A 19823-nucleotide genomic window follows, 5' to 3' on the forward strand; every position below is an offset into this window, starting at 1 on the left:
AGTTGAGGCCAAGGGAAAACCTGCCACCGTGGGACAGTGCTCTTACCCTTCTCTTCACTACTCACTTGTCAGCAGCACGAGGTCCAAACCCCCCTGGTGCAAGCTCTTAAGCATGCATGTCACATCCCAGGATGCTGCCAGTGGAGTGTTTGGACTTTCTGTATGGATCTTATGTTGTTATTTAATGGGTGCTTAGAAATCCAACAAGGTCTAAACACAGCCTGTACTTTTAAATAATCTTGGAAGCTCAGAGATACTGGAATGGCTATCAACACGCAGCATGATCCGTCAGAATATGTTTGCAGTTGATGTTTTTGTTTTGTTTTATTTTCCCTGTTTTTACAATCTAGCCTATGATGATAAAGGGCAGCTTGATGATAAATAACAAGCTTGGAATTCTAGGAGCTCTACACAAAATGTAAATATTCGAGATGAATTGAAATGTCTTTTAACATCTCATTATAAAGCTTTCTGCTGTCTAGACATTTGATCAGTGTAATGAAAACGTCACCATTTTTTATTCTATATCAATTTTTCCTTTCAGACTGGCAATGGGAAAAACACAAAAAACAACCAGAAGAATATCACAGAATCCTACGATGCTTTCTCGACAGGAAGGCTTGCTGTTATTCAATCCACCAGATGGGTAAGAACAAACATAAACTTTCAGGTTTTTTCCACTGAAATTTCTACTGTGTTGAATCACTAATTTGCAGTATGTTAATTCATAATTTTAAAAAGTGGATGTGAAGACAATGTGTATGCTTATACAAAAATAAAAAGGTATGCAGATGGGCGCAAAGACTAGTAGTACAGAAACATTCCCTGAGACCTAAATAAAGCCATGTACTAGAATGTAGCTCTTGATAAACTCTGTAAGCCTTGGGTACCAGAGTCAGTAATGTTAGAATAGACAGTCTTGTAGCTTATTGCTCTAATTTGTAATAAAGGGCACTAACATTTGTTAACTTGTAATTCTCATTGTAGTTTAGAAGCCTTTTGTTTATTAAAGAAACTGGCACTCCCTAAGTTTTGAAAAGAGCATAGATTGAGAAAATAATTGTTATTGCTAAATACAGATTGCAGTTACTCTAGAATGTTTGACAGTCACAGTATTTACTGTATATTGTTCCCACATTCTTTATGGTCTCATTTTTCTTTGATTTTGTGTACGTGTGTCTTTTTTTCACTATGAAAACAGCACAGGTGGGTGTTGGAGAGGGGAAGTCAATTGGAGAATGGTTTGGACCAAATACAGTTGCTCAAGTACTAAAGTAAGTGAGATCATACCAGTCTCATTCAGAACGTACTCCCCTGGGGCAGCCAAGAGAAGGCCCAGGCAGAGTTTTGAAGGCTGCATCTCCCCCTGTCCCACAGTCAGGAATGTACTTGCCATCTATTTACAAGTGCAGCATGGAATGTCATGCCACAGCTCGGTGTGCAGGTACTGAGTTGGGAATGGGTGACCTCTAAATTTTAATAAAGGAAGAGCCTGAGGAGAAGAAACTGCAGGAAAGTCTCCTGCTATGCCGTCTGCATGCCCTCACCAGTCACACCACAGATGTATATTCCTTTCTGCACAGTGGCACAGCTCTGGCAGGTCGAGAGTGCCACCGTGTAGGTCGGAGTGGTGGTGTGAAACATCAGAGAGAAGCCATCTCGGCTGAGGAGGGAACTGAGCTGCAATTCCTCCCTTTCTGAGCAGCAGTTCTGCCAGCAAGGCTACTGGATAAAGATGGGCAGCTCCTCATAGTCTGGGAGCCACACTGAAAGGAACTGAGGCTGCTCAGTTCTCCAGGGGTACGTGGAGGTGTCTTACCTCAGGCAGGGGCTAGGCTACAGGTCCTGCGAGCTCAGCAGCAAGTCTTTGACACCCTGGAACAGGCACATGATCTGAAGAGGGAGGGGAGCTGAAGCATGCCCTGGACTCCAGATCTTTCATGGCCAAGTTTTTCATGGTGAAACGCTCACCCCCATTTCTTTCTGGCTTATTTGAAACAGCTAATTCTGCCAGTGCAGCTTAAGAGTGTAGCTCCCTTCCCCAAAGGTTTGGATTTTGCAGAAGTGGACATAAAACTGTGTGCTGCTGTCTCCCACTGAAGTTTTGGTGCCCCAAACCCTTAGCTGATTTAGCTTTTAACGCCCCATTTCTGCTGTGCACGCAGGCTCAGGCAGAAGTAATTCCACTGAATTCAGTGGAATTTCTTAAGCAAAAAGTAATCTGCAAAACTGGCATAGGAATTTTTTTCTTTTCCAGATGAGAAAAGACACAATTGGGCAAGAACCCAGTGCAGAGACTGTCGAGTGCAATAAAAAGTAATAAACTTGATGTAGTTGAACTGTTACTGTCACTGCACTTAGCAGTAAGACAAAACAGTTTGCACATGGTGCAGCGCATATGTTTTTCCTGGTACCACTCAGTACCTATTTTTCTAAAGATATTAAACATTTAATGTTTAAAGTTTTCTTTTTCTTACATGGAGACTTTAAAAAATGCAGAAAGGATGTTTTTTCTTAAGAAAAAATAAATAAATAAATGGTTCTGAGTGTAAAGCTACCCTTTTGATCCAACTAGTTTATATTAATTAGTACCTTAATGTTTTCTAGGAAGCTTGCTTTATTTGATGAATGGAATTCATTAGCAGTTTATGTATCTATGGGCAATACGGTGGTCATTGACGACATCAGGAAGTGACACCTCATCAGTTTTCTGGTAACAGTTTCTGATTTGACTCCATTTGACAGCATGTATCTAAACATGAACAAATACTTGGGGGGCCATGGGTTTGTCTTGCAAGGGTAAGAAGAGGGAAGAAGGACATACAAACTCAGTTGTGTTTTTTTGATCCCTGATGCCAACTTCGTGCTCACATCACTGGATGTGAAGAGCTCCTTGAAGAATTTCTACTGTCATCATTGCTGCCATTTCATTTCTCTGGCGTTTTATAGGCAAAGCTTGACACTATTAATAACATTAATAGGACATGTCACTGCAGTCTTAAATTGTCATCCCCCAATCATTGATCTAACGTCTCACTTGGACGTGCCAGCACATACTGTCTGCTAGAATTACTTCTACTAAATAGCTGTAATTGCCATGCCCGGCTCGTTTTGTCTTGGGTGCCCTATAAAGATCCCTGGCAAACTAGCTTAATTCACTACTGAGAGGAAGATCTGCTTTGTGTTCCTCTGTGCGTTGACTGATTTCTAGTTTTATTCCCGCAGAAAAAATGTGCTGGTCCCCTCCTCAGAGCAGCAGCGCGTCCCACAGCAGTGCACATTTGCACAGAAGTGCTCTTGGCCGAAGCAAGAAGGCAGGAGGACTCTGCACAGGCTGGAAAGCCCTCTTGCTTATTATACCTCTACGACTAGGGATAAATCACATAAATCCCGTATATATTGATGCATTTAAAGTAAGGTTTTCTTTCAATTCATTGCTTGTTACTGTCAAATAAGTTTGGGTATCTGTGATGTCAGTAAAGAAATGAATGACAATTTCCTTTATTCCTTTTGAACTCCTAGGAATGCTTTAAGATGCCACAGTCTTTGGGAGCATTAGGAGGGAAACCAAATAATGCCTATTATTTCATAGGATTTTTAGGTAAGGAAAAAAGAAACTTATTCCAAATGTGCAGATGATCAAAAGAGAACATTTTTTGAAGGGGAAATAGTAAGGGGTCTAAGCGTGAACCTCTAGAAGTAAAGAAAGATGAGAATAGAATAAAATAAATGAAGAAGCATATCTAAAAGAGTTTAGAAACAGTATGAGATGATCCTTAACAGGAGCAGAAAGTTAACAGCAAAGCTAGGTGTAAAAATAAGTGATGACATCAACAAGAGCAACATACTGAGAATAGCTGATAGCATTTGACAAGTGTATTGGTCAAATGTCACTTTTATTTTCTTGTATTTCAAAACTGTTTCTGATAGCAGTATCTTTTTCACCTTTTGCATACCTTCTGTTATTAAGTATTGCTCTAATTAATTTAAAATGCATTCCTTCAGATTTCACCCCACTTTGGGCCAAAATTTTGCAACCCTATTTTGTCCTTTTGTAAAACCTAACCTGTTTTAGTTCGGCTTTTTTGTTCCAATTTCTGAATGAATGCCTAATGGGATTACAGATTGCATCTGTGAACATCCTGTACCTTTTAATCTGTCAAATGTTAGTGTTTACAACACTTGAGATTTAAAAAAAAAAAAAAAAAGTACTGGATCTCACATGGAAAAATAAAAGTATGTGACAAAGATAGAACATAACCAACCAAAAAATTACAGTAATAGGTGACAATAGGAAGTTATACTAAATACCCTGTGGGAAACGCTGTGTCTAAACCTTCCGATTCTCTTAAAGAATCCCTAGCTGGAAAGTCTAGATTATACTGACTGCGATGGCAATCTAATTTCTATTTTACAGTTCTGGACCAAGTGCTTATTAATGTCACTTGCTTATTTTTAACATACGGCTTTTACCCATCCAGGCAATGAGCTGATCTATCTGGACCCTCACACCACTCAAAGCTTTGTAGATTCAGAAGAAAATGGCACGGTTGACGATGAGAGTTTCCACTGCCAGGAAGCCCCACATAGAATGAAGATCATGAATTTGGACCCTTCAGTAGCTTTAGTAAGTGTCAGGAAATCTTGAATGCATGTACTTTATCTCAAAGTAATGTCTCTCTACATTGGTAAGGGCAGCAATGCATCTCCTTGAACAGAACCAAGATCACAAAGCTGTCTTCTGTGATCAACACATAGTAGTTTGTACATAACTACATGGAGAATCTTAGGGCAAGTGGGGAGCTGTCTGTACTGTAGGAGCTCGCTTTGTTTTCTTTACTGAGCAGCTTTTACTTCTTTCAAGAGGCATTATAATGGTCGGAGCAAGGAACTGAAACAGGTTTACGTGTTTTATTCTATCACTACTTTATGTTTGGTCACCTCTAGACAAGTTACTTAAACTTACTTTCTATCATAAGTTGAAAATGTTTAAGTGGAATTATTGTATTTCACCCCAAATTACAAATACAAATGTATTATTTGTAATTCACCCAAAATGTCATGGGGGTACTGTGGTATTTGAAAAAATTGGATCTGATCCCATGCCAGTATCCTGTGATTGGGTGATTGGCAGTTGTCACCAGTGGGATGTGTTTCTAAAGCTTTAAACAATCTGTAAAGATACCGGTATCTGTCATTCATTCACATACCTGTTTTTTAATACTGCTGCTTTTTAGAAAGTTTTTTTGTTTTGTTTTGTTTTAATACTTAACTACGTAACTGTGCAAAATGTGGCATGATGCAACGAGACAGACAAAATCATAATGAAGAGCAAATATTTTCAGTATAGATACCAGAATGGAAATGTTCCTTAGGTGGTCCATCATCTACAAGTTTTCAGCTTCTGCTGATACCTGGACTGTAGGAACTGGGTGGCGCTCCATGGAGGAGCACACAGGAGCTGCTGCTATTTTTTGCTTGACTATTTCGTTAGGGGTTTGCAGGGCCTTGTTCTCCCCGTGGGTTCTCTCCCTAGAGCTGCCACATATTTGGAGTCTTATATCTACTGATCGTACAGGGCATTACTGTATCAGAGGTCAAACCGCCTTACCTGCTGGTACCACATACCTACCATCTGCAAAGGTAAAACTCTGTGTGTTTGTTTTTTCCCCTAAGGGCTTCTTTTGCAAAGAAGAATGTGATTTTGATAACCGGTGTAGTCTTGTACAAAAGGTAAGAGTGGGAACTTAGCATCTCGATTTGTTCTTTATAAAGTCTGGTTTTTATTGTCTGGTTTTTGTAAAATTTTCCTTTGCATTTTCCTTTGTATACAAATTGTATGAGCCATGGAGAAGAATGCATTAAAGCATCAGGGTAAGGCAATACTACTGAATTGCTAATTGGAAATTGTTCAGCACTTTACCAGCCACAAACCCTGCCAGTTGGAAAATGGGTGTAAACATCCACACTTGAAGGTGTTACTGGGTGACACTTGCTTTTAACTTCTAATTCTCACTAAATGACTAAGGTTTAACTGCCATATTGTAGTGATGTATCAATGATTTGCTTCCTGATCCTTTTTTATTGTTTGACATAATAGATTGCGTGTTCTAATTATGACTGTTAGTCCCTGCTATCTTAAAGATCTGATTCTGTAAGTGCTGCAGGCCTCTAGCTCCTGCTGATCTAGGGAGAACAGAAGGTGCTGGCTGCCACAGGAAACAGACTTGAGGATGTTTCTGCATGCAGCTGTTAAGCTAAGCACCAGACGTCTGAATGTAAAGTACCATCAACCTCTAAGGGCATTTATTTAAAAAAAAAAAATCATCTAAGGAAAACAGTTTGTAAATAACTGAAATACAGGACAGAAGGTAACTTCTCTTTGAAGAGGAATAGCGCTTGGCTTCAGGAACACCTTTTTTCCTGACCAAAACCTGTCCTTCAAAATCTGATGCGTTTTTTTTTTTTTTTTTTCCCCCTTTGGAGGAGCTGATAGATCTGTCTTTTGTGCTATTGATCAACAGAAAACTTGAGGAGAGTTCTATGAAAGCAACTTTCTTTTAAAAAGCAGAAAATATTGTACATTCCTAGTGTGCTTGCTACCTGTAAACAAAATTACAGGTTTGCAGATATCAAAGCTGATATCAAAAGATGATAAGACTGATAATTTGTAGTACAGTTCAAGAGATCTGTCTTCCAGATGTGTTTTAACTAGGGATGTATTACAGAGACCATGGTGCTTGGATTTCACAGTATGTCTGTATAAAGACCTTTTTTTCCTGATGGACATGCGTAATTAAAAAACACTTTCAATTAAGCAGACACGTTTTGTGTTTGAAGCGTCCCCCGAGCCAGCTTTTAAAATGAAAGCATTCTGTCCTCAGGAGATTCTAAAGCAGCAGAGTCTACGGATGTTTGAGCTGGTCCAGAAGCACCCGCCACACTGGCCTCCTTTCATACCTCCAACAAAACCAGAAGTGACAACCACAGGAGCAGGTAAGGCACCGATTAAAAGCCTAATTGTGCAATGTTATGTTCCTCGTTAGCAAATAAAAGAATAATCACAGGTAGAATAACTATCCTTTGTGAGTGTCAAGCAATATATAGCAGGCATGTATCCAAACAAGCCATACAATTGCTAGCACAGATTTTTTTTTTCACTCTTACAAAGTACTTTTCTGGAATGCGTCTTTCAAAGTTTTTTTTTTTAAGTGAACAAAATCAGGCATGTCTTTAGAAGCATTTTTTTCTTTATCTTTTTTTACAGAACTCATTGAATCTACTGACAAGCTATTTGAATTGGAAGAAGAATTTAAAATCCTGAGTGTGTGAAGGAAACTGTGGTGACTCTTCTGAGTGTTGAATATATTGGTAATATTATTGCATTGACTTAAACAGCCATGTTAGCCCCGAAGTGCCTGAAATTATGGATAACAGAGCACAGAAATCTAGTAGCATCCAAAACTCCAAGGGCAGTTTAACACACAAGCTTCCCCGGGTGGAAAGGCAGTAAGAGCTCTTGTGATAAGATGCTTAAAGGGAATCTCTTTTTAACGTACCTTACCTGGAGACAAACGGGCCTTTGAGATTAAAGCAAAAATACATGTATCACTGGGCACCATGTTTGGAGAAAGGGATAACCCAAATGGATATTTCTTGCTCTCATATAATAATGCAATAGTTTAGTTCTTCAAGCAAAACAGTCTTCAGTTCAGGAGGATGTTTACTTCTGTTCCCTCCTGTGGGCTGCGTCATAGGAAAAATACATTGTCTTGTTTAAAAGATTGACTGGATCAGGAGAAAATTGTTTCCTTGTTAAATATTTTAACATGTATTTGAGCAACCAGACTTTATTACAAAAATGTTTCTGTAAAAGGAACTATGTCTAATGGACACATTTTGCAATAGCCTTCCTGTTTCTGGGAGACCTCAAGAGGAACAGGAGCCTCAAATAGTTGATACAGATCACAACCACTGTTATAGTTATGGTATATTTCACCTTGACCTTAAAATTCAAATGATTAAAACTTAGGTTATTTCTTTCCGAGTTAAAACAAGTCAAAGGTGGTTTAACTGTACCTTATTTATTTTAGAATAGATTTACACAAGTTTCTATGTTACAGCACTTTATCTGTGCATCTAATAAATTTCTTAAGCTTTTCTTAGGTTGTATGCTGCTATGTTTGGTTAATTTGTGTGAACTAAATATAAACCAGGTGATCTTAAAACTTAATATAGAAGCGTACACAGATTACTGAATTGTTGCTTTTTGACTTCTTGCCTTTTGAAATCTGTTTTGGTAGAAGTGCCTTAACCCTACAGGTTTATCAGAACAGCCTGGGCAGTTTTATTTCTAAGGCAGAGAATCTCTCTCTAGCAGCCATAAGAAAAACAGTTCAGAATAAAGAAAGGCAAAGATTTTTAATCCATGCTGAAGTTCCTTTTCACTACCAGACAGTCCCCCTTGTGGTCATGTTGTCATGCTAGTGTAATGAACATGAACTGCAGACTTTCATCTTCACCAATAAATGACAACATAGAGAAATACTGAATATTGTCTCCTCTCACTTGCACCTCTCGATCAGGGCCACTGTTTTTTCAAACAAAAGAGTTAACGAGATCCTATTGCATCTTGTTTAATGTTTATTAACTACAGTTTGGAAACCACAAACGTAGAAAAAAAATATCATTTCCTTATTTTATTAAAACATATAAAAAACATATATAAAACATATATAATATATATATATAACACATATTGTGTTGTAAAGCCCACAATTCCCTACCAATGACAACAAAAACATCATCTAATTGAGCATGCAGTTTTCATTAACCTGTTTGGTTTTTTTTTGTTTGTTTGTTTTTTTACATATACCCAACAACACATACACATGTGTTGTGTTGTGTTTTTTTCCATCATTTCTCACTGAAGCAATACCCATCCCGTATCAGATCTGTGTCATTACTCTAATTTTTGTTCCTAATGTACTTGAAAAACTTCTTAACTCTATTGATTGCAACAGTGGACTTTTTTCCCTCCGATCTTAACTCCATTTATCAATTACTTATTCTCTTAAAATCCTGCTTTTAAGAGATGGTTAGGTATTCACCATCTCTCACTCTTATTTATAGATTTTCTTTTCTTTTTCAGTAGTTCAGCCCTAGTCAACTCGGAGGTGTCATGTATTTGGCAATTTTATTTATGGTAGCACTCCCCTCCCCTCCCCTCCCCTCCCCTCCCCTCCCCTCCCCTCCCCTCCCCTCCCCTCCCCTCCCCTCCCCTCCCCTCCCCTCCCCTCCCCTCCCCTCTTTTGCCTCTACCCTACACTACCCTACATTACCGCTACACTACCCTACATTACCCTATGCCCCCTCCCCTACACTCTCCGACACTCCCCTCCCGTATCCTACCCTACACTCCCCTAAACTCCGATCCCCTACACTACCCTATACTCTCCTATGCTCCCCTCCCCTCTAACACGCTACACTACGCTATGCTACCCTACCCTACCCTACCCTACCCTACCCTACCCTACCCTACCCTACCCTACCCTACCCTACCCTACCCTACCCTACCCCACCCTATCCTATCCTATCCTATCCTATCCTATCCTATCCTATCCTATCCTATCCTACCCTCCCCCTGCCCTCCCCTCCCCTCCCCTCCTTTCCTTTTATTCCCTCCCTTTCCCTCCCCTCTTGTCTTCTTCTCTCCTCTCTTCTTTCTTTCGGGTAACTTCAAATCGCTTCAGTCGTTCTCATAGCTCCTATCCCTGGCTGATTCACGGGAACCCATCAGCAGCAACCAGAAGCGCTCCAGCTGCTGTGTCACTGGTCGAGCAACAGTCTCCAACTGGGAATCGCTGACTTCGTTGTGTGGCTCAGACAGGTGCCTTGCAGTTCCACCGTGGCCTGGACGTTTCCTCTTGCTGTGTCCCCACCTACAGCGCACTTCTGCTTAGAAGCAGCAGCAGGCTTTGCAAGATGTCCCACTCCTTCCATTTTCAGTGGTTTAGCTTGGCTAGCCGGCTGGTGTCTGTCAATAGAAGACAACAACGAGATTTGGGTTAGAAACAGCTAACTGAGTAGTTCCTTTGCACAAGGGCAAGGAATAACTACCCCTTCCTACTGGAGGCTGCAGTGTCAGAGATAATGACGGGTCCTTCCGAGAGCTTTGAAATATCCCTTGGGGATGCTGAGTCCAGAGGACCAGAGCAAACCTGTCTAAAGTACACCGTGGAATCACTCGGAATGACTTCCTAGCAGAAGCATGTGTCTGATACGGCTTCAGCTGCTTGCAGTGTTCTTCTTCACCTCATACCTAAATTCAGATGAGAGATCTCAATGAAAATGGAAAGGTTAAGAAATAGAGAAATCACTGATGTGCTTTGAGAACTTCTAAGGACTGAGTACTGCATCAATCCCATGTTGTAACATTAAGGATTGGTTAGAAAAGCAAACGTTAAAAACAAGGAAAGGGGAAGAACAAGTAAGCTTTCTTAAAGTATCTATTCTATTTAAGGTATCTTTAAAGAAGTAAATAAGTACTGAAATATATATGCAGATAGAGAGAGAGAGAGAGAGAGAGAGAGAGAGACAGAAACCTAAGAGTCTGCTGTGCAGGTTAGCTTCTTGCTCTCTTTTCTAAAAGTCACAGTGAATGCAGCATCTGTGTGCGTTACAAGCATTACCCTCAGTCCAGCACAGGTACACACGAGAGGCCAGCCTGCAGGTTGTGGAGGCAAAGCAACTGCTCTGGCTGGATGTGAAGAGCCAAGACAGAAGTTGCTGTCAGGGAAAAGATACACAGAGGGGATGAAAAAGACGGAGTGTGCTTCCGACCTTCACAACTTCTAAGCAAGCGGAGATGAGGTTGTGGAAGAAGCAAATAAGCTGTTGATCTAGAAGCAGCCTGAAGATTGTCCTTAAGCAGGGCCTTGCATTCTTCATTTTTACAGCATTGCTTGCCTTCAAGTGCACGACGATGATTTTATGAACTTTCTACCACTACAGAAATGCACCGGATTCTTTCACAAAACTTACGGGTGGTACTTGGCAATATTGGTCAGCATTCTCTATTTCCTTCTTCATCTCAATTCTCTTTTGGCCTGTGAAGCTTTCCAGATCAGAGGAGAAGATCCACGGTAATACGGAGCTTTGGATACTGCAAAGGAAACGAAGAATCCTACTGACAACTCTTTTCAACCTCGCCTGCAAGCATCACAGAAAAGAACACCGAAAGAACACCGCTTTATCATGGGAAGCATAAATTGGAGCATAGGTGTCCTATAGCTGAAGCGAGGTGAAGCAGGTTCCACACAAGGTGAAGGAGCACACCCATAAGCATTTCCGTAAAGCCGTGTTTTCAAACAAAGGGTTAAGATTTAGATTTTCTTACAAGTGAAGAATGAAGAAATAAAAGAAAAAGAAAATTACCAGGACATCCAGTTTTCCTCTAGCTTGCTTTGCTTCTTTCCGAATCTGAGTCTGGAGTGACAGTCAGGGAGCAGCGTTGTGCAGAAATGCCAAAGCCTCCCCAGCTGGTTGTACCTTCATCAGCAAGGGCTTTGATACTGCTGCCTCCTCAGCAACATCAGCCATTTCCGAGGAAAGCTGGTGTCCATCAGGTCAAATAGGAATGGGAAATCCCTCTTGCCACAACTTCACACTCACACCAGAGTTGGCAGGACAGGCCAATGGACAGAGAAGCGTCTGCAAGGGTGTTAGAAAACAGACTTTAGATTTCCGTCAAATCCAGGAAGAATTACTTGCTCATCCCTTCAAAGTGAACTCTGAGTAGAAGGAGGGGATCCCAAGCTGCATTCCTGACATCTATGCTGCAAAGTCATCCAATGGGACATGTTACTGTAGCAGCCTGTTACGAACAGAAACAGGACTTTGAGGTTATGCTGTTGGATTAGAATTAAGCTCAAAGAGTTAGTCCTTTGACGTGTTTTTGTTTGCAAGTGTTTTCACTGCTTCCCAGACAATGTCTCCAGCAAGCTAGCTGCTTGCTTCATTTGTTCTGTTCTGTTCTGTTCTGTTCTTTTTGATTCTGTTTTGTTTTGTTTTCTCAGCCAGGATTCTTAGAGAAATGAGATTAAAGTGATCATATTGTATGTCCACCCATCCCTCCCTCCCCTTCGCTTGTCCAGAGCTTTTACCTCGTCCAGCAGCTTGAATGAACTCGGTCCTAGGCGCAGTTGTGTCCAAGCCATTCTGTTCCTAGACGTGTTGTGAGAACAGACAGCTAAGTAGTGGGGAGGGGACGTGCTGCTGTCTGCAGTGTGACCTCAGCGCTTACCAAACAGTAGGGAATACACAGAGAAGGGCCTTAGGAGAACTTCAAGCCCCAGATATGTTTTATGTGGAAACCATATTTCCCAAGATAACACTGGACGCAACTGCATAATCAAAAGGGATTCATTTCTTGGTTCATTCAACTCCTAGGTTTTAGTTTTAAAACATGTCTGTCTTGGCTTAAAGCACTCTTCCAATCTCTATTTCCAGTTCCTAGGATTTCCTGAAATAGGGAATCCCATTTTTTTCTTTGTACACTCTCCCAGCCTCTTTGTTTTCCTCTCCCCAAGAAACTTAGCACTGCTCTCTTCATACTTGACAACTAGATATGGAGCTGTATCAGCCAGAAGGAAGTTTCCTTCACACTTTCTGCTTCTTACGGTATCTGGGCTCTTACCTTTACACTTACTCACCCTTCCTACATTAGCACAAAGAAAGCTGTTTGGGAGATCTGATGTCTTGTTTTCCAGAAACTGCCCTGAATCACCTTTACGAGAGCTGTCCCACGCTGCGAGCACAAGTCTTGCAGTCTGGCCAGATATTTGCCTTCTAAGTCAATAACCAAATCTGTTACAAAGGTAAGAACATGTAATTAATGGAAAGGAAATCCTTTTATTTTCATCACAGTTCACTTTTTTTAGTTAAGTTAAGAACATGTAATTAATGGAAAGGAAATCCTTTTATCCTTTTATTTTGATCCAAATTCACTTTTTTTTTTTTTTTTCTAGACCAAGAATGAACCGTGGAGAACCACCAAAACTCAGGTGAGAAATGAAATGACAAATGTTAAGGTCAGGCAGCTTGCCCACTGCCATTGCTACCCTGAAAGCAGATGGAGTGCATCTTCATACGCCACAGCCTGAGACACTAGTCGACAGGCCAGCCCGTGTGAGGAAGTCCATTGCTGCCTGAATTTTAACATGACAGGGGGACTCTTAAGCCTCTTGTTTATGCTTTAGTACTTGCGGTCTATGGGAGGACCACAGCACACTCTTCTCTGTCTCCCCTTATTTGTTGATCGTCTGTAGGAAGAAGAGAACGTGCAGAGGCCCTCACCCGTACATTGGGTCTGTTCTCACTCTGTGCAGCTCCATCATTGAGCAAAGTACCAACCTTGAGGCTTCTGTAAGGACTTGACACAAACTACAGAATACTACAATGAAGCATTCACAACAAAACCACATTTTTTTCCGCAGCCAAGCATCAAAACACTTACAGAAGGGCATGGTCCCTCTCTGTGCACCTCAAGGGGAGATCCACAAATCCTCACGTGGTTTCATCGCATCCAGCACCCTTCTCTGTGCCTCCCAGCTAAACGTGCACAGAGGCAGCTGTTGCCAAAGTGCTGTGGTGACACAATTCAGTTCTGTTTCTGAAGTCATCACCGCAGGCGCCTCCCAGTGACGGCACAACACTCTCTGTTGCTAATGCGTCTGTCTCAGAAACAGCTAGGGAAGTACCACTATGCCCAAACTGACTTGAATTAGAGTAGTTCCCAAATTGTTCTCTGCTCCCCTACATCTGTGGAAGGTGTGTGATCAATCTTTTCCTTGAGAAAGGACTACAGAGCAAAAGAGCTTGATTCTGAGACGTTGCCCGTCCTTGTAGAGCAGTTCACCTTTGATTTCCATGTCAGAAAAAAGAAGGTGAAATCAACAATTCCCTTCCTCTGAGCTGGGAATAGGAAAGAAGCCCAATTCTCCAGGAAGCCTTCAAAAGGAAACTCTGCATTTCTTTCTTAAACACCTTGTTTAATTTCTTGAAAGAAATCTTTCCCAGGACTTTGCAACTGCGGTGGTTCGAAGCGGGTGGGCAGCCGAGTTCCACCACGGCCGCTCTCTCACTCCCCCTCCTCAAAGGGAAAGGGGGAGAAAATACGATGCAAAGGGCTCCAGGGCTGAGATAAGGACAGGGCGATGGCTCAACAAGTATCGTGACGGGCAAAGCAGACTCAGCAGAGTGACCCTCAGGGTCCCTCCCTGCCCCTGCTCCCCGTGGGGTCCCTCCCATGGGATGCCGTCCTTCCCCAGCTGATCCCACACGGGCTGCCCACAGGCAGCAGCTCCTCAAGCACTGCTCCCACACGGCTCCGTCCCACGGGCTCCATCCATCCATCCATCCCCCAGGAGCAAACTGCTCCAGCACGGGTCCCCCACGGCTGGGCGGCAGCTCCCCCCAGCCCCCCTGCTCCTGCGGGGGCTCCTCTCCATGGCTGCAGCTGCGGCCCGGGGCCTGCTCCTGCGGGGGCTCTCCACAGGCCGCAGCCTCCTCCAGGCCACAGCCACCTGCTCCACCGGGGGCTCCTCCACCCACAGGGGGGCAGCAGCGTGGAGATCTGCTCCATGGGGGACCCATGGGTGCAGGGGGACAGCCTGCTCCACCAGGGGCCTCTCCCTGCACAGCCCGCAGGGGAACTGCTGCTGTGAGCCTGGAGCACCTCCTGCCTCCTGCTGCACTCACCTTGGGGGCTGCAGGGCTGCTTCTCACTCCTTGCTCTTCCAGCTTCTGTTGTGCAGCAGTATTTCCCCCTGCTTACATCTGCTCTCCCAGAGGTGCAAACAACATCGCTTATTGGCTCAGCTCTGGCAAGCGCCGGGGCCCTTTTGGAGCTATCTGGAGCTGGCTGTTGTCTGGACTGTTCTCACAGACGCCATCCCTGCAGGCCCCTGCTACCAAACCCTTGCCACGTAAATCCGATCGAAGTGTATGCAGCAATTACAAAGCCGCTGTGCTTTGGGCTGTCACGATCCTTCTGCAAGTGCAGGGGAGGTGCAGGGTTGCTTTGCATTTCCAAAAGGAGGAAGAAAGCCTCCAACCCCACTGGACCTCAGCCACTTGCAGGATCCAAGCAACGCTCCCCACTTTCAGTTATCTCCCTCCCATGCACACAGTGGGAGCAAGGTTGAACAAGCACATTTTTGAAAATGTTTATCTTAATGAAGAATAAAAGAAGTCTACAACACCCAATCCCTCTGTGCACCCAAGGCAAAAATCGTGGACTATTCTGCCTCAACACTATTTTCAGACCCAATTTGTCAAGTCATCTAGCAGAGGATTTCTCTCTTGTTCACTCACTAGCTTAGTAGAGCGCCAGTTTACATAGGTGCTGGAGCAGATTCCTCAACCATCTGAAGGGACTTGATCCCAGAAAAGTTCAAAACTGCAGATGACTCATGATTTTGTGGTGAAGCATCTATTAAATGAGAGCTGTTCCGCTTAGGGCACAGTGAGACAATGTGAGAAGAACCCTGTATCTCACTGATTGAGGCTTTATAACTCTACAGAATTGTCAGTCAACAATAAATGGAAAGTGCAGGAGATATGTTCTTTCTTCCTCCTTTCCCTGCCATACATTAGCAGAGAGATTGTGGTGGGATATAGGTTCAGAGCCTCACAGAAGAAGGATTTGAACCCAGGCTCTCCACAGTCTGCACCACTGCCTTCCTGATGGCTTTTGACTATTTTATTTTATTTTATTTTATTTTATTTTATTTTATTTTATTTTATTTTATTTTATTTTATTTTATTTTATTTTATTTTATTTTATTTTATTTTATTAGTATTATTCTTCTTCTTTTTCTGGGTGGTGTCTAAGTCTTGGGGGGAAGAACAAACTGTGGGAGGAGGGAATGCTACTACTGTCTGTGACAGTGGTGATTTCTGGACAGTGTTAGCAACAGAGCTTCTGCAGAGAAGAGAAAATGCCAGGCAGTCTCTGTTGGTATTCCATGTACTGAGTACTGAGTGCAGTTTTGGGCTCCACAGTATAAGAAAAAGACATAAACCTGTTAGAGAGTGTCGAAAGAAGGGCAACAAACAAGAGGGTCTCTTTTAACAGGGGGATTGAGGTTTGTGGCAAGGTTTTGGTAGCAATTTGGGGGCTGCACTGTGCTGGACACAGCAACAGACGCACCATAAGCCAAAGTCAGACAATAAGCCAAGGTGTGTTCACGCGTGGTTTACTGTGATTTAACGTGGTTTACGTATAGAAGAAAGTTTTTGCCTAGTGGTGAGTATACTGCAGATTTGTTGCATTGTTCTAAATTAAATAGCAAGATAAGTGATGGCATCGTAGGCTGGGAAAATATTTCTAGAGTATCAGCGCATTTTGAGCATCATTTTAACTGTTTATGCAAACATGAAGATTATTAAAATCAGTGTTTATTTATGTCTGTATGTAAACAGGTGATCATGTTGTATAGCATGCAGTAAATGGTTTGTGAATGCTGCTTGAAGAATGAAAAGAGTAAGTCAGCTCCACAAGGAATAAATGAATTTTGTTTATTTGTGCAATGCAGAGATTAGAATTAGACCAACAGCATGGAACCAAAGTCTTGCTGTGTGCCTTTTATCTGTAGGACAGTTCATGGAGGCTTCAGCAGCCCTATCTGTTTTCTAGCAGTCTGAAATGTCCTCTGTGGTGCTGCACCCAGTTGAAAGCCTGCACTGATTGTGCTGAACTTTCCTAACAGGAGGCACGGGTCCTTCGTCGGACGCTGGCTGGGGATGTATGCTGCGATGCGGGCAGATGATGCTGGCCCAAGCACTGATCTGCAGACACTTAGGGAGAGGTGAGTGCTGGTCCTGAGGGAACTTCGGTATTGTCTGCAGACGCTTCTTCGTAAGTACTCCATTAAAAGCACAAACCCTGAATTTATTAGTGAGACTTTCTTTGATGCCCTGGTAACAGTTCCTAATGAATCAATTCATATTCAGCTGGGTGAAATCATCCCAGCCTGAAGCAGAGAAATAGGCATAGAAGGAGAACAAATGGGGAATCCTGTCGCCATTATTTTATAAACCTTTTAGTGTAACACCCAAGTTGAGGCCAAGGGAAAACCTGCCACCGTGGGACAGTGCTCTTACCCTTCTCTTCACTACTCACTTGTCAGCAGCACGAGGTCCAAACCCCCCTGGTGCAAGCTCTTAAGCATGCATGTCACATCCCAGGATGCTGCCAGTGGAGTGTTTGGACTTTCTGTATGGATCTTATGTTGTTATTTAATGGGTGCTTAGAAATCCAACAAGGTCTAAACACAGCCTGTACTTTTAAATAATCTTGGAAGCTCAGAGATACTGGAATGGCTATCAACACGCAGCATGATCCGTCAGAATATGTTTGCAGTTGATGTTTTTGTTTTGTTTTATTTTCCCTGTTTTGACAATCTAGCCTATGATGATAAAGGGCAGCTTGATGATAAATAACAAGCTTGGAATTCTAGGAGCTCTACACAAAATGTAAATATTCGAGATGAATTGAAATGTCTTTAAACATCTCATTATAAAGCTTTCTGCTGTCTAGACATTTGATCAGTGTAATGAAAACGTCACCATTTTTTATTCTATATCAATTTTTCCTTTCAGATTGGCAATGGGAAAAACACAAAAAACAACCAGAAGAATATCACAGAATCCTACGATGCTTTCTCGACAGGAAGGCTTGCTGTTATTCAATCCACCAGATGGGTAAGAACAAACATAAACTTTCAGGTTTTTTCCACTGAAATTCCTACTGTGTTGAATCACTAATTTGCAGTATGTTAATTCATAATATTAAAAAGTGGATGTGAAGACAAGGTGTATGCTTATACAAAAATAAAAAGGTATGCAGATGGGCGCAAAGACTAGTAGTACAGAAACATTCCCTGAGACCTAAATAAAGCCATGTACTAGAATGTAGCTCTTGATAAACTCTGTAAGCCTTGGGTACCAGAGTCAGTAATGTTAGAACAGACAGTCTTGTAGCTTATTGCTGTAATTTGTAATAAAGGGCACTAACATTTGTTAACTTGTAATTCTCATTGTAGTTTAGAAGCCTTTTGTTTATTAAAGAAACTGGCACTCCCTAAGTTTTGAAAAGAGCATAGATTGAGAAAATAATTGTTATTGCTAAATACAGATTGCAGTTACTCTAGAATGTTTGACAGTCACAGTATTTACTGTATATTGTTCCCACATTCTTTATGGTCTCATTTTTCTTTGATTTTGTGTACGTGTGTCTTTTTTTCACTGTGAAAACAGCACAGGTGGGTGTTGGAGAGGGGAAGTCAATTGGAGAATGGTTTGGACCAAATACAGTTGCTCAAGTACTAAAGTAAGTGAGATCATACCAGTCTCATTCAGAACGTACTCCCCTGGGGCAGCCAAGAGAAGGCCCAGGCAGAGTTTTGAAGGCTGCATCTCCCCCTGTCCCACAGTCAGGAATGTACTTGCCATCTATTTACAAGTGCAGCATGGAATGTCATGCCACAGCTCGGTGTGCAGGTACTGAGTTGGGAATGGGTGACCTCTAAATTTTAATAAAGGAAGAGCCTGAGGAGAAGAAACTGCAGGAAAGTCTCCTGCTATGCCGTCTGCATGCCCTCACCAGTCACACCACAGATGTATATTCCTTTCTGCACAGTGGCACAGCTCTGGCAGGTCGAGAGTGCCACCGTGTAGGTCGGAGTGGTGGTGTGAAACATCAGAGAGAAGCCATCTCGGCTAAGGAGGGAACTGAGCTGCAATTCCTCCCTTTCTGAGCAGCAGTTCTGCCAGCAAGGCTACTGGATAAAGATGGGCAGCTCCTCATAGTCTGGGAGCCACACTGAAAGGAACTGAGGCTGCTCAGTTCTCCAGGGGTACGTGGAGGTGTCTTACCTCAGGCAGGGGCTAGGCTACAGGTCCTGCGAGCTCAGCAGCAAGTCTTTGACACCCTGGAACAGGCACATGATCTGAAGAGGGAGGGGAGCTGAAGCATGCCCTGGACTCCAGATCTTTCATGGCCAAGTTTTTCATGGTGAAACGCTCACCCCCATTTCTTTCTGGCTTATTTGAAACAGCTAATTCTGCCAGTGCAGCTTAAGAGTGTAGCTCCCTTCCCCAAAGGTTTGGATTTTGCAGAAGTGGACATAAAACTGTGTGCTGCTGTCTCCCACTGAAGTTTTGGTGCCCCAAACCCTTAGCTGATTTAGCTTTTAACGCCCCATTTCTGCTGTGCACGCAGGCTCAGGCAGAAGTAATTCCACTGAATTCAGTGGAATTTCTTAAGCAAAAAGTAATCTGCAAAACTGGCATAGGAATTTTTTTCTTTTCCAGATGAGAAAAGACACAATTGGGCAAGAACCCAGTGCAGAGACTGTCGAGTGCAATAAAAAGTAATAAACTTGATGTAGTTGAACTGTTACTGTCACTGCACTTAGCAGTAAGACAAAACAGTTTGCACATGGTGCAGCGCATATGTTTTTCCTGGTACCACTCAGTACCTATTTTTCTAAAGATATTAAACATTTAATGTTTAAAGTTTTCTTTTTCTTACATGGAGACTTTAAAAAATGCAGAAAGGATGTTTTTTCTTAAGAAAAAATAAATAAATAAATGGTTCTGAGTGTAAAGCTACCCTTTTGATCCAACTAGTTTATATTAATTAGTACCTTAATGTTTTCTAGGAAGCTTGCTTTATTTGATGAATGGAATTCATTAGCAGTTTATGTATCTATGGGCAATACGGTGGTCATTGAAGACATCAGGAAGTGACACCTCAT

At 42.3% G+C, this 19823-nt stretch overlaps 2 long non-coding RNA genes across 2 annotated transcripts; both read left to right on the forward strand.

Annotated features, from left to right (window-relative positions):
- The first annotated feature begins 547 nt into the window (after positions 1-547).
- On the forward strand, positions 548-2687 carry LOC139999154 (uncharacterized). The gene is made up of 3 exons (XR_011804290.1): positions 548-646; positions 1202-1274; positions 2608-2687. It is a non-coding gene; the product is annotated as an uncharacterized lncRNA (long non-coding RNA).
- A 14981-nt stretch (positions 2688-17668) lies between these two features.
- Positions 17669-19823, forward strand: LOC139999140 (uncharacterized). The gene is made up of 3 exons (XR_011804245.1): positions 17669-17766; positions 18322-18394; positions 19728-19823. It is a non-coding gene; the product is annotated as an uncharacterized lncRNA (long non-coding RNA).

Source organism: Anas platyrhynchos, chromosome 20 (assembly GCF_047663525.1).
Source record: "Anas platyrhynchos isolate ZD024472 breed Pekin duck chromosome 20, IASCAAS_PekinDuck_T2T, whole genome shotgun sequence".
Taxonomy (NCBI): Eukaryota; Metazoa; Chordata; class Aves; order Anseriformes; family Anatidae; genus Anas; species Anas platyrhynchos.